Raw genomic sequence first — 16,019 nt, 5'->3', positions numbered from 1 at the left:
AGCTGGTGGTTTACTACTATGTAAGTGGGAATCAGAAGAGCTGGGGGTTACTACTGAGCAGAGGATCAGCAGAGCTGGGGGTTTCTATTCAGCTGGGTATCAGGAGAACTGGGGGTTACTACTAAATGGGCCATAAGAAGAGCTGGGGGCTACTACTGAGCGGAGGAGCAGCAGAACTGGTGGTTACTACTCAGTGGGGGATCAGCAGAGCTGGGGGTTACTGCACAGTGGGAGATCAGCAGAGCTATGGGTTACTACTAAGTGGGGGATCAGCAGAGCTGTTGGTTCTACTAAGTGGTGGATCAGAAGAGCTGGGGTTACTACTGAGTGGGGGGTCAGCAGAGCTTGGGGTTACTGCACAGTGGGAGATCAGCAGAGCTATGGGTTACTACTAAGTGGGGGATCAGCAGAGCTGTTGGTACTACTAAGTGGGTGATCAGAAGAGCTGGGGTTACTACTAAGTGGGGGATCTGCAGCCCCTGCATCTCCTGTACCATGTCTGCAGCCTCTGCATCTCATGTACAATACCCGCAGCCCTTACATCTCCTGTACCATGCCTGCAGCCTCTGCATCTCCTGTGCTATGCCCGCACAGCCTCAGACATCTCCTGTACCATGCCCGCAGCCCTTACATCTCCTATACCATGCCCGCAGCCTCTGCATCTCCTGTACTATGCCCGCAGCCTCTGCATCTCCTGTACCATGCCCACAGCCCCTGCATCTCCTGTACCATGCCCGCAGCCCTTGCATCTCCTGTACCTTGCCTGCAGCCTCTGCAACTCCTGTACAATACCCGCACAGCCCCTACATCTCCTGTACCATGTCTGCAGCCCCTGCATCTCCTGTACCATGCCCACAGCCCCTGCATCTCCTGGACCATGCCCGCAGCCCTTGCATCTCCTGTACCTTGCCTGCAGCCTCTGCAACTCCTGTACAATACCCGCACAGCCCCTACATCTCCTGTACCATGTCTGCAGCCCCTGCATCTCCTGTACCTTGCCTGCAGCCTCTGCCTCTCCTGTACAATACCCGCACAGCCTCTGACATCTCCTGTACCATGCCCGCAGCCTCTGCATCTTCTGTACTATGCCCGCAGCCCCTGCATCTTCTGTACCATGCTTGCAGCCCCTGCATTTCCTGTACCATGCCCGCAGCCTCTGACATCTCCTGTACCATCTCCACAGCCCCTACATCTCCTGTACCATGACCCGCAGCCTCTGAATCTCCTGTACCATGCCCGCAGCCTCTGACATCTCCTGTACCATGTCTGTAGCCTCTGACATCTCCTGTACCATGCCTGTAGCCTCTGACATCTCCTGAACCATGCCCGCAGCCTTTAACATCTTCTGTACCATGTCCACAGCCTCTGCATCTTCTGTACTATGCCTGCAGCCCCTGCATCTCTTGCACCATGCCCGCACCCCCTGCATCTCTTGCACCATGTCCGCATCCCCTGTACAATACCCACACAACCTCTGACATCTCCTGTACCATGCCTGCAGCCTCTGCATCTCCTGTACCATGCTCACAGCCCCTGCATCTCCTGTACCATGCCCGTAGCCCCTGCATCTCCTGTACCATGTCTGCAGCCTCTGACATGTCCTCCTGTACCATGTCAACACAGCCTATGGCCACCTCCTGTACCATGCCAGCAGCAGTGGTGGGACAAAGTCATCCAGCGCCCAGGGCAAGGATGCCAAAATGCCCCCCCCTTCCCTTAGGGTTAGGGTCAAGGCGCCCCCCCATCTCTGCAATAAACCATTGCGCCCAGGATAACCATCCCTACTGCCCACCCTTTGCCCCAGCCCTGATCAGGGGGACTCAACATGGTGCCATCACCACCATCAATGATTAAGACGATTAATCAAGTGACGGGAGGTGGTGATGGCTCCATGTTGAATCCTGATCAGGAGGTCATCAGGGGGACTCAACATGGTGCCATCACCACCATAAATGATTGAGAAAATAAATCGAGGGACGGGAGGTGGCGATGGAGCCACGTGGAGTCCTCCTGATCAATAAGTATTTAGGTGGACTGAACGTGGTGCCATCACCACCATCAATGATTAAGACGATTAATCGAGGAACGGGAGGTGGTGATGGCTCCATGTTGAATCCTGATCAGGAGGCCATCATGGGCAATGCCGGGCTAAAATCATCCAGCGCCCAGGGCAAGGATGCCAAACTGCGCCCCCCATTCCCTTAGGGTTAGGGTCAAGCATGCTCGCACTTTTTACATTTTTATCCGGAGTTTGCTCTTATATATATGTATATATAAAGCTCTATATGCTTTCATATCGGTCTTCTCTATATTCAGTGCCTTGCAAAAGTATTCGGCCCCCTTGAACTTTGCGACCTTTTGCCACATTTCAGGCTTCAAACATAAAGATATAAAACTGTAATTTTTTTTGAAGAATCAACAACAAGTGGGACACAATCATGAAGTGGAACGAAATTTATTGGATATTTCACACTTTTTTAACAAATAAAAAACTGAAAAATCGGTCGTGTAAGTCGCTTGGGGTATGTCTCTATCAGTTTTGCACATCGAGAGACTGAAATCTTTGCCCATTCCTCCTTGCAAAACAGCTCGAACTCATGGAGATGGATGGAGAGCGTTTGTGAACAGCAGTTTTCAGTTCTTTCCACAGATTCTCGATTGGATTCAGGTCTGGACTTTGACTTGGCCATTCTAACACCTGGATATGTTTCAGCTCAGCTGTAGATCTCTGCAGTTCATCCAGAGTGATCATGGGCCTCTTGGCTGCATCTCTGATCAGTCTTCTCCTTGTATGAGCTGAAAGTTTAGAGGGACGGCCAGGTCTTCGTAGATTTGCAGTGGTCTGATACTCCTTCCATTTCAATATTATTGCTTGCACAGTGCTCCTTGGGATGTTTAAAGCTTGGGAAATCTTTTTGTATCCAAATTCGGCTTTAAACTTCTCCACAACAGTATCTCGGACCTGCCTGGTGTGTTCCTTGTTCTTCATGATGCTCTCTGCGATTTAAACGGACCTCTGAGACTATCACAGTGCAGGTGCATTTATACGGAGACTTGATTACACACAGGTGGATTCTATTTATCATCATTCGTCATTTAGGTCAACATTGGATCATTCAGAGATCCTCACTGAACTTCTGCAGAGAGTTTGCTGCACTGAAAGTAAAGGGGCTGAATAATTTTGCACGCCCAATTTTTCAGTTTTTTATTTGTTAACAAAGTTTGAAATATCCAATAAATTTCGTTCCACTTCATGATTGTGTCCCACTTGTTGTTGATTCTTCACAAAAAATTACAGCTTTATATCTTTATGTTTGAAGCCTGAAATGTGGCAAAAGGTCGCAAAGTTCAAGGGGCCCGAATACTTTCGGCACTGGCACTGTATAATGTACTCTTCAAATCTGCTTTAAAATGCACGGTTTTCCCTTTTATGAAGAAGAAAATAATGATGTTGTGCTGTTGGGCTGGTGTAATAATGCTGTTTGGCTGGTATAATAATGCTATGGGGCTGGTATAATAATGCTGTTGGGCTGGTATAATAATGCTATGGGGCTGGTATAATAATGCTGTTGGGCTGGTATAATAATGCTATGGGGCTGGTATAATAATGCTGTTGGGCTGGTATAATAATGCTATGGGGCTGGTATGAAATTATTTCCAGGGCTGAATTTTATTCCCAGTCCAGCCCTGCCGGAAGTGGATTTTTTCCTTTACTGATCGGAGTAAACACCTAGGTAAGGGAAAGACTTGTCTGTGGTGGCCTCACGTTGGGCACCAGAAAACGAGTCTCTTATTTTCAGAGTGACCCTGTTATCCAGTTATTAAGCATACTCAGGGCTCTCTCCCCTGCGGAGTCATTCCTTGTCTCCGCCCCCTACCCACCTCTGAGCACTGTCCCTGGGTTCCACCCCCTTATCCACCTCCCAGTACCGCCCCTTTTAGAGAATACAGAACCAAGTATCATTTTGTGGCGCTAAATAATTTGTATGGAATTTGTTAACAAGAAAAGCAGAAAATACTAATATAAACTATATAAAAAATATATTATGAAAATATAAAATAGAACCCTGCAGCCAGCAATAATAGTCCCCCCCAGCAACAATAGATCCCCAACAGCTACAATGTTCTCTACCCCCAGAAACAATGGACCCCACACAACAATAGACCCAACCCCAGCAACAATAGACTCCCCCCACACAATAGGCCCCCCACACAGCAACAATGGACCTCCCGCAACAAAATACCACACCCATCAACAAAAGATCCACCCCAGCAACATTAGAACCCCCCCAACAGCTCTCCCAGCAGCCAGCAACAATAGACCTCTAGCTCAATAGTAGATCCCTTACCAGCAGCATAAGACCCCCAGTAACAATAGATCCCCACCAGCAACAATAGACCCTCATAAAAAAACAGATCCCCACCAGTGACAATAGATCCCCCAGCAGCCAGCATCAATAGACCGCCTGGCATACCCCACACTCTTTGCTATTAAAGAGGAAGTAAACCCTCCTCAGGAAGTTGTACCTATAGGTAAGCCTATGATAAGGCTTACCTATAGGTACTGTAAATATCTCCTAAACTTACACCGTTTAGGAGATATTTACCTTTAATGCAGCCAGTGACGTCACTGGCGCATGCGCTCTGAAGGAACGGCTGATCGTGCCGTTCCTTCAGAGCCCCGTGCCGTGACCGTCGGCTCCCGTGCGCGGGAGTGACGTCACCGCGGCTCCGGCCAATCAGATGACCGGATGCCGCGATCCCGGAAGACGGGCGACATGTCATGTCGCCCGTCATACAGGTAAGAGAGCGGCACGGCGGGGGCTCGTTCTAAGGTAAGTATTTCATAATGAGCTAGTATGCGAAGCATACTAGCTCATTATGTTTTTCTCTTGCAGGTTGTAAAAAAAAAAAATTTTTTTTAAATGAGTTTACAACCTCTTTAAATACATTCAGTGCTGGAGGTGCCGGAACTGCGTTCCCCCGCGTTCCCGCTGAAAAAAAGCCCTGAGCATACTACTTATGTTTCATGATGGGCACCCCGAGCAGCATGGATATCCCTGCCGATGGTATCATTTGGCTACATTTGGCTGCGTGTGTCTAAGGAAGTGGGAACGCCGGCATTAGATGACACCTCCTGGAACAATTCTGACAATTATCTAACTTGTCCACACAAGAACCACGGGTGTGGTGGGATCTTCCACGCCTTAGACAATGTATTAGTGGCGATATCCCCATGGGCTGGAGATGATAAAGAAGATACAAAGTACGATATACTCCGAATCATTGGTTACATAATAGAATATTCTTTGAAGCTCATATTCGATACAAATGATGTAACTTATTGTATCAGATGAAGAATGAATGTTTCCGCATCTTCATTCATAAACTGATACTATTCCTGAGTCATTGATAAACATGGTCAATTGGAGATGTATGGTTCTCAGATGGAAGAAGGATATGTACCACTTAGATCCGCCTTTCTCAACCTTTTTACCCCAGAGGAACCCCTAAAATATGTTCTGGTTCTGAGGAACCCTTACTAAGACCAGCTCATCATTCATGTCATGGGGAAAATGTCCCTTATATTGGTGGTTAGTAGGAAAAAGGCGAGGACTTGCTTTGGTACACTGAAGTACGTACAGTTTCTGAAAGCTTTTATGGTGTGTTTTTGATGTTTTATGATCCTTTTTTGCTTATCAGTACTCTCGTTCAGCAGATCCCCAGCTTATTAGTACCCTTGTTCAGCAGATCCCCAGCTTATTTGTAACCTCGTTCAGCAGATTCCCAGTTTACCAGTACCCTTGTTCAGCAGATCCCCATCTTATTCGTACCCGTGATCAGCAGATTACCAGTTTATTAGTACCCTTGTTAAGCGGATTCCCAGGTTATTAGTACCCTTGTTCAGCAGATCCCCAGCTTATGCATAACCTCGTTCAGCAGATCCCCAGCTTATTAGAACCCTTGTTCAGCAGATCCCCAGCTTATGCGTAACCTCGTTCAGCAGATTCCCAGATTAGAACCCTTGTTCAGCAGATCCCCTGCTTCTTAGTACCCTTGTTCAGCAGATCCCCAGCTTATGCATACCCTTGTTTAGCAGATCACCAGCTTATTTGTAACCTCATTCAGCAGATTCCAAATTTACCAGTACCCTTGTTCAGCAGATCCCTAGCTTATTCCTACCAGTGATCAGCTGATTCCCAGCTTATTAATATCCTTGTTCAGGAGATCCCCAGCTTAGGCATACCCTTGTTTAGCAAACCCCAAGCTTATTTGTAACCACGTTCAGCAGATCCCTAGCTTATTAGAACCCTTGTTTAGCAGATCCCTAGTTTCTTAGTACCCTTGTTCAGCAGACCACCAGCTTACTTGTACTCTTGCTCAGGAGATTCCTAGCTTATTAGTACCCTTGTTCAACAGATCCCCAGCTTATTAGTACCCTTGTTCAGCAGATCCCCAGGTGATTTGTGCCCTTGTTTAGCAGATTCCCAGCTTATTGGTTCCCTTGTTCAGCAGATTCCCAGCTTATTAGCACCATTGTTCAGCAGATTCCCAGCTTATAAGTACCCTTATTCAGCAGATTCCAATCTTATTAGTACTCTTGTTCAGCACACCCCCAGCTTTTTAGTTCCCTCTGTTCAGCAGATCCCCCAGCTTATTATTTCCCTTGCTCAGAAGATTCCCAGCTTGTGAGTACCCTTGTTTAGCATATCCCCAGCCAATAAGTTCACTTGTTCAGCAGATCCCCAGCTTATTAGTACCCTTGTTCAGCAGATCCCCAGCTTATTAGTACCCTTGTTCAGCAGATCCCCAGCTTATTAGTACCCTTGTTCTTTAGATCCCCAGCTTATTAGTACCGTCATTCAGCAGGACCCAGCTTATTAGTACCCTTGTTTAGCAGATCTCCAGCTTTTTAGCACACTTATTCAGCAGATTCCCAGTTTTTTAGTACCCTTATTCAGCAGATTCCAATATTATTAATACTCTTGTTCAGCACACCCTAAGCTTTTTAGTTCCCCTTGTTGAGCAGATCCCCAGCTTATTCATACCCTTGTTTAGCAGATGCCCAGCTTATTAGTACCCTTGTTCAGCAGATCCCCAGATGATTTCTACCCTTGTTCAGCAGATCCCCAGCTTATTCATAGCCGTGATCAGCAGATCCCCAGCTTATTCATACCCTTGTTCAGCAGATTCCTAGCTTATTTTGAGGGGACAGTAAATTTACACTGTTATACAAGCTGTACACTCACTACTTTACATTGTAGCAAAGTCTCATTTCTTCAGTGTTGTCACATGAAGAGATAGAATAAAATATTTACAAAAATGTGAGGGGTGTACTTACTTCTGTGAGATACTCTATCTATCTGTCTGTCCGTCTGTCCGTCTATCCATCTATCTATCTATCTATCTATCTATCTATCTATCTATCTATCTATCTATCTATCTATCTATCTATCTATCTATCTATCCGTCTATCCGTCTATCCGTCCATCCATCCATCTATCTATCTATCTATCTATCTATCTATCTATCTATCTATCTATCTATCTATCTATCTATCTATCTATCTATCTATCTATCTATCTATCTGTCTATCTGTCTGTCTATCCGTCTATCCATCCATCCATCCATCCATCCATCCGTCTATCCATCTATCTATCTATCTATCTATCTATCTATCTATCTATCTATCTATCTATCTATCTATCTGTCTGTCTGTCTGTCTGTCTGTCTGTCTGTCTGTCTATCTCTATCTATCTATCTATCTATCTATCTATCTATCTATCTATCTATCTATCTATCTATCTATCTATCTATCCCATATCTATCTATCTATCTATCTATCTATCTATCTATCTATCTATCTATCTATCTATCTATCTATCTATCTATCTATCTGTCTGTCTGTCTGTCTGTCTGTCTGTCTGTCTGTCTGTCTGTCTATCTATCTATCTATCTATCTATCTATCCTGTATGTGTTTATGTGTATTTTTCTTTCTATTTTCAACTTGCATATTAAACCCCCCATTCCAGAAAGTTCTAATTACTCTGACCAGCCAACCAGATCGCGGTTTATCTGCCAGACACCCATCTGATTGGCCGTTCCCCTCCATTCCATGCAGCGCGCTGGTAATGAGAAGCAGATTTGCAGCCTCAGGTGACACATAAAACCAATTTGCTCTCGGCTGGGTTCTGGCGCTCGGCGGAGGGTAAACCATCTTGTGAAGAAAGTTTTTTTTTCCTTCAATAAATGACATTCTGACATTTCTCGGGATAAAAATAAAACACTCCGGCTTGTTTATATAATGCGGAGAGAAGATGGAGGCGAGGGCTATAAAAGGATACGGAGGGGGGGGGGGGGGGGAGCGTAGAGTCGGAGGAATTTGCGTCTTTCCAGCCCCGGGGGATTTCGGTTTAGAAAACAAAATGTTTTTGTGCACTGGAGCTGCAGTAAGACTTCACATGCCGCGTGCTTCTAAAGTCAGTAAATCCTTTCCTCTCCTGGAGTGAAATGGCTTACTCTGATTTCACCGCACAATGTGCCTTAGAAGCTACAGCAAGTCAGATAAAGCCCGCCTCATTCCCTGGCTGGAGAACGTCCAGCATCATCCAGCTCTTTGCTCCACAGCCTGACTGTCCCTGGTCCCGCCCCTCCCATTCATTGGATTTAACTTCTGAGTGCTCAAGATCACATGTGTCGGCGGTCTGCATGCAAATACATCCGGCCTAAGAAGGCCCACTTCTCCAGACTGACGCCCACCCATCGTGGTGCTTTGATATTTGCATAACTCCTCCCACTGCTTCCAATCATGGAGGCTAACCCCCTATGTGGGTGTTACCTATGCAAATACAGCCTGCCTAGGAACGCCCACTCTTCCAGACTGATGCCCACCCATTGAGGCGCTTTGATATTTGCATAACTCCTCCCACTGCTTCCAATCATGGAGTCTCAGAATCCCATGTGGGTGTTACCTATGCAAATACAGCCTGCCTAGGAACGCCCACTCCTCCAGACTGACGCCCACCCATTGAGGTTCTTTGATATTTGCATAACTCCTCCCACTGCTTCCAATCAATGATGCTCAGCATCACACGTGGGTGTTACCTATGCAAATACAGCCTGCCTAGGAACGCCCACTCCTCCAGACTGACGCCCACCCATTGAGGCGCTTTGATATTTGCATAACTCCTCCCACTGCTTCCAATCATGGAGGCTCAGCATCCCATGTGGGTGTAACCTATGCAAATACATCCAGCCTAGGAACACCCACTACTCTAGACTGACGCCCACTCATCGAGGCGCTTTGATATTTGCATAACTCCTCCCACTGCTTCCAATCATGGAGGCTCAGCATCCCATGTGGGTGTTACCTATGCACATACAGCCTGCCTAGGAACGCCCACTCCTCCAGACTGACACCCACCCATTGAGGCGCTTTGATATTTGCATAACTCCTCCCACTGCTTCCAATCATGGAAACTCAGCATCCCCATGTGGGTGTTACCTATGCAAACACAGCCTGCCTAGGAACGCCCACCCCTCCAGACTGCCGCCCACCCATTGAGGCGCTTTGATATTTGCATAACTCCTCCCACTGCTTCCAATCATGGAAACTCAGCATCCCCATGTGGGTGTTACCTATGCAAATACAGCCTGCCTAGGAACGCCCACCCCTCCAGACTGACACCCACCCATCGAGACGCTTTGATATTTGCATAACTCCTCCCACTGCTTCCAATCATGGAGGCTAACCCCCCTATGTGGGTGTTACCTATGCAAATACAGCTTGCCTAGGAACGCCCACTCCTCCAGACTGACGCCCACCCATCGAGGTGCTTTGATATTTGCATAACTCCTCCCACTGCCTGCATCAAGGGCTCTTCTGTACTGAGGCGGGGTGCTATGATGTTTTCAGAAAGCTATGTACAGCCCCTCCCACCAGCCATGATCTGCCTGCAATGCATAGATAAGTACAGAGACCCAGTGACGTTGTCACCAGATCTAAAACAAGGTATATAATAAAAAAAAGGTCATTTAAATATTTAATTATCATGTTAATGAGGGGGAATTAGGATACCAGGGAAGCCAATATATAAGCAGAATAAACATCAGCTTCTGCAATGTGGGTGTGAAAAGAGAAAGTAGATGAAACCCCAAACAACGCAATCTTATATAACAATAAACGTGTTAATGAAATTCCAGGAGGTGATGCAATCCTTTGAAATCTGCAGCTTTCATTGAGGCCACTGTCACACCTACCTGCTGCTGTAAGGAGCGGTAATACATGGTGCAGGGAGTCGCGGTGCCACCTATTTACAATGACAGACCAAGGTGCAACTACAGGTGACACCAGCACTTCTTCACTGCAGTGCCCCATCATACATGTACAATGTGTGCCTGAATGAGTCTTGGTATCAGCCTCTTGCAGTCTCTGTACAGCTGGGCTTGAGTGTGAAAAGAAGCAGCAAAAAGTGCCAATCAGTTCATGTGCTGACAAGAAGCATGCTGATAGGAAGAGATAAAAATCGAAATCAGCTTTTGCTGCAATATTCCGCTTTAATTCAGAGATTTCCCCCGCAGTACTTCTTTTCTGTCACTAGATGTCCTCCGTCTGACGGCCAGCGTTATTCACCTTCAATCCAGAGATTTCCCCTGCAGTACATTAATTCTGCCACTTAGATGTCCTTAGTCTGACGGCCAACATTATTCACCTTCAATCCAGAGATTTCCCCTGCAGTACATTCATTCTGCCACTAGATTTCCTTGCATTGATGGCCAGCAATATTCCCCTTCAATCCAGAGATTTCCCCTGCAGTACATTCCTTCTGCCACTAGATGTCCTTTGACTGACAACCAGCAATATTCACCTTCAATCCAGAGATTTCCCCACAGTACATATATTCTGCCACTAGATTTCCTTGGACTGACGGCCAGCAATATTCACCTTCAATCCAGAGATTTCCCCTGCAGTACATTCATTCTGCCACTAGATGTCCTCGGTCTGACAGCCAGCATTATTTACCTTCAATCCAGAGATTTCCCCCACAGTACATTCATTCTGCCACTAGATTTCCTTGGACTGATGGCCAGCAATATTCACCTTCAATCCGGAGATTTCCCCCCACAGTACAATAATTCTGCCACTAGATGTCCTCGGTCTGATGGCCATCAATATTCACCTTCAATCCAGAGATTTCCCCTGCAGTACATTCCTTCTGCCACTAGATGTCCTTTGACTGACAACCAGCAATATTCACCTTCAATCCAGAGATTTCCCCACAGTACATTCATTCTGACACTAGATTTCCTTGGACTGACGGCCAGCAATATTCACCTTCAATCCAGAGATTTCCCCTGCAGTACATTCATTCTGCCACTAGATTTCCTTGGACTGACGGCCAGCAATATTCACCTTCAATCCAGAGATTTCCCCACAGTACATTCATTCTGCCACTAGATGTCATCGGTCTGACGGCCACCATTATTCACCTTCAATCCAGAGATTTCCCCCCACAGTACATTAATTCTGCCACTAGATGTTCTTGGTCTGATGGCCAGCAATATTCACCTTCAATCCGGAGATTTCCCCTGCAGTACATTAATTCTGCCACTAGATGTCCTCAGTCTGATGGCCAGCAATATTCCCCTTCAATCCAGAGATTTCCCCATAGTACATTCATTCTGCCACTAGATGTCCTTGGTCTGATGGACAGCAATATTCACCTTCAATCCAGAGATTTCCTCTGAAGTACATTTCTTCTGCCACTAGATGTCCTTGGACTGACGGCCAACACTATTCACCTTCAATCCAGAGATTTCCCCTGCAGTACATTAATTCTGCCACTTAGATGTCCTTAGTCTGACGGCCAACATTATTCACCTTCAATCCAGAGATTTCCCCTGCAGTACATTCATTCTGCCACTAGATTTCCTTGCATTGATGGCCAGCAATATTCCCCTTCAATCCAGAGATTTCCCCTGCAGTACATTCCTTCTGCCACTAGATGTCCTTTGACTGACAACCAGCAATATTCACCTTCAATCCAGAGATTTCCCCACAGTACATATATTCTGCCACTAGATTTCCTTGGACTGACGGCCAGCAATATTCACCTTCAATCCAGAGATTTCCCCTGCAGTACATTCATTCTGCCACTAGATGTCCTCGGTCTGACAGCCAGCATTATTTACCTTCAATCCAGAGATTTCCCCACAGTACATATATTCTGCCACTAGATTTCCTTGGACTGACGGCCAGCAATATTCACCTTCAATCCGGAGATTTCCCCCCACAGTACAATAATTTTGCCACTAGATGTCCTCGGTCTGATGGCCATCAATATTCACCTTCAATCCAGAGATTTCCCCTGCAGTACATTCCTTCTGCCACTAGATGTCCTTTGACTGACAACCAGCAATATTCACCTTCAATCCAGAGATTTCCCCACAGTACATTCATTCTGCCACTAGATTTCCTTGGACTGACGGCCAGCAATATTCACCTTCAATCCAGAGATTTCCCCACAGTACATTCATTCTGCCACTAGATTTCCTTGCACTGACGGCCAGCAATATTCACCTTCAATCCAGAGATTTCCCCTACAATACATTCATTCTGCTACTAGATGTCCTCGGTCTGACGGCCACCATTATTCACCTTCAATCCAGAGATTTCCCCCCACAGTACATTAATTCTGCCACTAGATGTTCTTGGTCTGATGGCCAGCAATATTCACCTTCAATCCAGAGATTTCCCCTATAGAACATTCATTCTGCCACTAGATGTCCTCGGTCTGACGGCCAGCATTATTTACCTTCAATCCAGAGATTTCCCCGCAGTACATTAATTCTGTCACTAGATGTCATCGGTCTGACGGCCAGCAATATTCACCTTCAATCCAGAGATTTCCTCTGAAGTACATTTCTTCTGCCACTAGATGTCCTTGGACTGACGGCCAACACTATTCACCTTCAATCCAGAGATTTCCCCCGCAGTACTTTAATTCTGCCACTAGATGTCCTCAGTCTGAAGGCCAGCATCATTCAACTCACATCCTCTGTGCTCAGATGATCCCGGACGCTCCCCCAAACTGTGACTGGACAGTGAAAGGAGAAGCAGCACAGTGATAAACTTATCTCTCCGTCATTCTGTTCTCTCCTCCTGTCAGCATGCTTCTTTTCAGCACATTACCTGATTGGCTCCCTGTGCTGTTTCTTCCTCCCACACTCCAGCTCTGCAAGTGTTGCGGTAACATGCGCTTTACCATAATGCAAAGGTTTCCACCCTTGCACCCTTGCTCTAATAGAAATGATAAAAAAAACCCCATACATTTTTCTTGCCTGAGAAGTAGAGCACTTCAATCATCCAGATTGAAGTGCTCTACTTCTTTAGGGCCCCATTTACACGATAGCGATCTGCTGCCAAGTGTTAAGGCACATTATTCCATGCGTTAATGTGCATCGCGTTAGGAAGATTATTAAATATGAATGAGCTGCCAATGCATCAAAAGGGACAAAAATGGGCATGAGACTATTTCCAAAATGCGTTGCAGGAAAGCAGAAGGAAAAAAATGGGCATGACCCTATCTTCAAAACGCAGCTCACCACAATGGATGGAAAAAATTGGCATGACCCTATTTCCAAAACGCCGTGTGCCACAAGAGATGGAAAAAATGGACATAACCTGATTTCTAAAATGCCGTGTGCCACAGGAGATGGAAAAAATGGGCATGGCTGAATTTTCAAAAAACGTTGTGCCACAATGGGTGAAAAAAAATGGGCATGCCCCTATTTTAAAAACTCTTAGTGCCGCAAGGGATAGAAAAAATGGGCATGACCCAATTTCTAAAACGCCATGTGCCACAAGGGATAGAAAAAATGGGCATGGCCCTATTTCTAAAAAGCAGTGCGCCACAAGGGATGGAAAAAAATGGGCATGACCTTATTTCTAAAATGCCGTGCGCCACACTGAATGAAAAAAAATGGGCATGACCCTATTTCCAAAACACTGTGCGCCACAAGGGATGGAAAAAATGGGCATGACCTTATTTCTAAAATGCCGTGCGCCACACTGGATGAAAAAAAATGGGCATGACCCTATTTCCAAAACACTGTGCGCCACAAGGGATGGAAAAAATGGGCATGACCCTATTTATAAAATGCCGTGCGCCACAAGGGATAGAAAAAATGGGCATGACCCTATTTTCTAAAACGCTGTGCCCAACAAGGGATGGAAAAAATGGGCATGACCCAATTTCCAAAATGCAGTGCGCCACAAGGGATGAAAAAAATGGGCATGAAACATGTCGTGCCACAGCAGACGTAAAAATCTTTATTTTTTATTAGACGTAAAAATGGGCAGGACCCTATTTTCAAAACATGGCGCACCACAGCAGATGTAAAAAATGGGCATGACCCTATTTTCAAAACATGGCGCACCACAATGGATGTAAAAAATGGGCATGACCCAATTTTCAAAATATTTACGCGCAACCATGGATGTAAAAAAAGGGCATGACCCTATTTTCAAAACATGGCGCACCACAGCAGATGTAAAAATCGGCATGACCCTATTTTCAGAACACGGAGTGCCACAATGGATGTAAAAAATGGGCATAACTCTATTTTCAAAACACGGCGCGCCACAATGGATGTAAAAAATGGGCATGACCCAATTTTCTAAATATTAACGCACCACCATGGATGTAAAAAATGGGCATGACCCTATTTTCAAAACATGGCACGCCACAGCAGATGTAAAAATGGGCATGACCCTATTTTCAGAACACGGCGCGCCATGTTTTGAAAATTGGGTCATGGCCATTTTTTACATCCATTGTGGCACGCCATGTTTTGAAAATAGGGTCATGCCCCTTTTTTACATCCATGGTGGCGCCCCATGTTTTGAAAATTTGGTCATGCCCATTTTTTACATTCATGGTGGTGCGTAAATGTTTTGAAAATTGGGTCAGGCCCATTTTTTTACAGTGGCGCTCCATGTTTTGAAAATTGAGTAATGCCCATTTTTTACATCCATTGTGGCATGCCGTGTTATGAAAATAGGGTCATGCCGATTTTTACATCTGCTGTGGCGCGCCGTGTTTTGAAAATAGGGTCATGCCGATTTTTTACATCCATGGTGGCGCTTAAATGTTTTGAAAATTGGGTCATGCCCATTTTTTACATCCATTATGGCGCGCCATGTTTTGAAAATAGAGTCATGCCCATTTTTTACATCCATTGTGGAAATAAAAAATGGGCATGACCCTATTTTCAAAATGCAACACATCACAGTGGACGATGGTGCGATGTGTTGCGTCACGCTCTACTGTACAGTTCATTGGATGCCATTCTCACCATAACAGATGCATTGGCATGCACCGTGGCAGCGAGCACTTTAGGAATGAGCCCTTAGTAAATCAGCCCCACCACACAGAACTCACCTGCGGCAGTGCAGTAGACGAGGATCAGTGTAAAAGGTCAGAAAATTACCTGTAAATTGCAGCAAACTTTTTTTCCTCTCTGCGCTGTATCAGTGACCAATCAGTTGTAGAGATCCGGGGGTTGGGGTTTACGAGGGGCCCCACCTTTCCAGCGCACTACCATTCCTAAATCCTCTGCACGGCATGGGAACACCTGTGTGACATCGGTGAGTAAATCTGTCTGTGTGCGGAGCTGTCACTCTACAAAACACTGGCAGAAAGGAGAGATTACCCATAATTCCCTGGAATGAGGCCAAACTAGCAGGATGAGTACAGAACGCGCTGTACCTGTTTTTTATGTAACGTGGTGTACCTGTCCCGCCCACCCCCAGCTGTTCACCTGCGAGGTCACCGCCGATGCCAAAGAAAAGAACCTGTCCAGCAGCGAGCATCATGGGAGGTGTAGTCTTGGGAAAGAAGAGGACGTTGCATGTTCCTTTAAGAAATTTCCGTCCCTTAAAGGATCTTCCCACCCCAAGAGGACTTTGGTCTATCGGCTTCTACACGCCATCCGGAAACATTTACTAAATACATTC

General features: G+C 45.9%; 1 protein-coding gene across 2 annotated transcripts in view; it reads right to left on the bottom strand.

The window, feature by feature from the left end:
* Positions 1 to 15,510, bottom strand: part of NR1I3 (nuclear receptor subfamily 1 group I member 3) — a 60,992-nt gene extending 45,482 nt beyond the window's left edge. For both annotated transcript variants that reach the window (XM_082242541.1, XM_082242543.1), the window contains exon 1: positions 15,494 to 15,510. The gene's annotated coding sequence lies outside the window, so the exon portion shown is untranslated. The remainder of the gene's footprint in view (positions 1 to 15,493) is intronic.
* Between the last annotated feature and the right edge of the window lie 509 nt (positions 15,511 to 16,019).

This window comes from Pelophylax lessonae, assembly GCF_965119305.1.
Source record: "Pelophylax lessonae genome assembly, chromosome: 13".
NCBI lineage: Eukaryota > Metazoa > Chordata > Amphibia > Anura > Ranidae > Pelophylax > Pelophylax lessonae.
The sequence above is the reverse complement of the archived record's forward strand: the minus strand, read 5'-3'. Positions and strand labels throughout refer to the sequence as shown.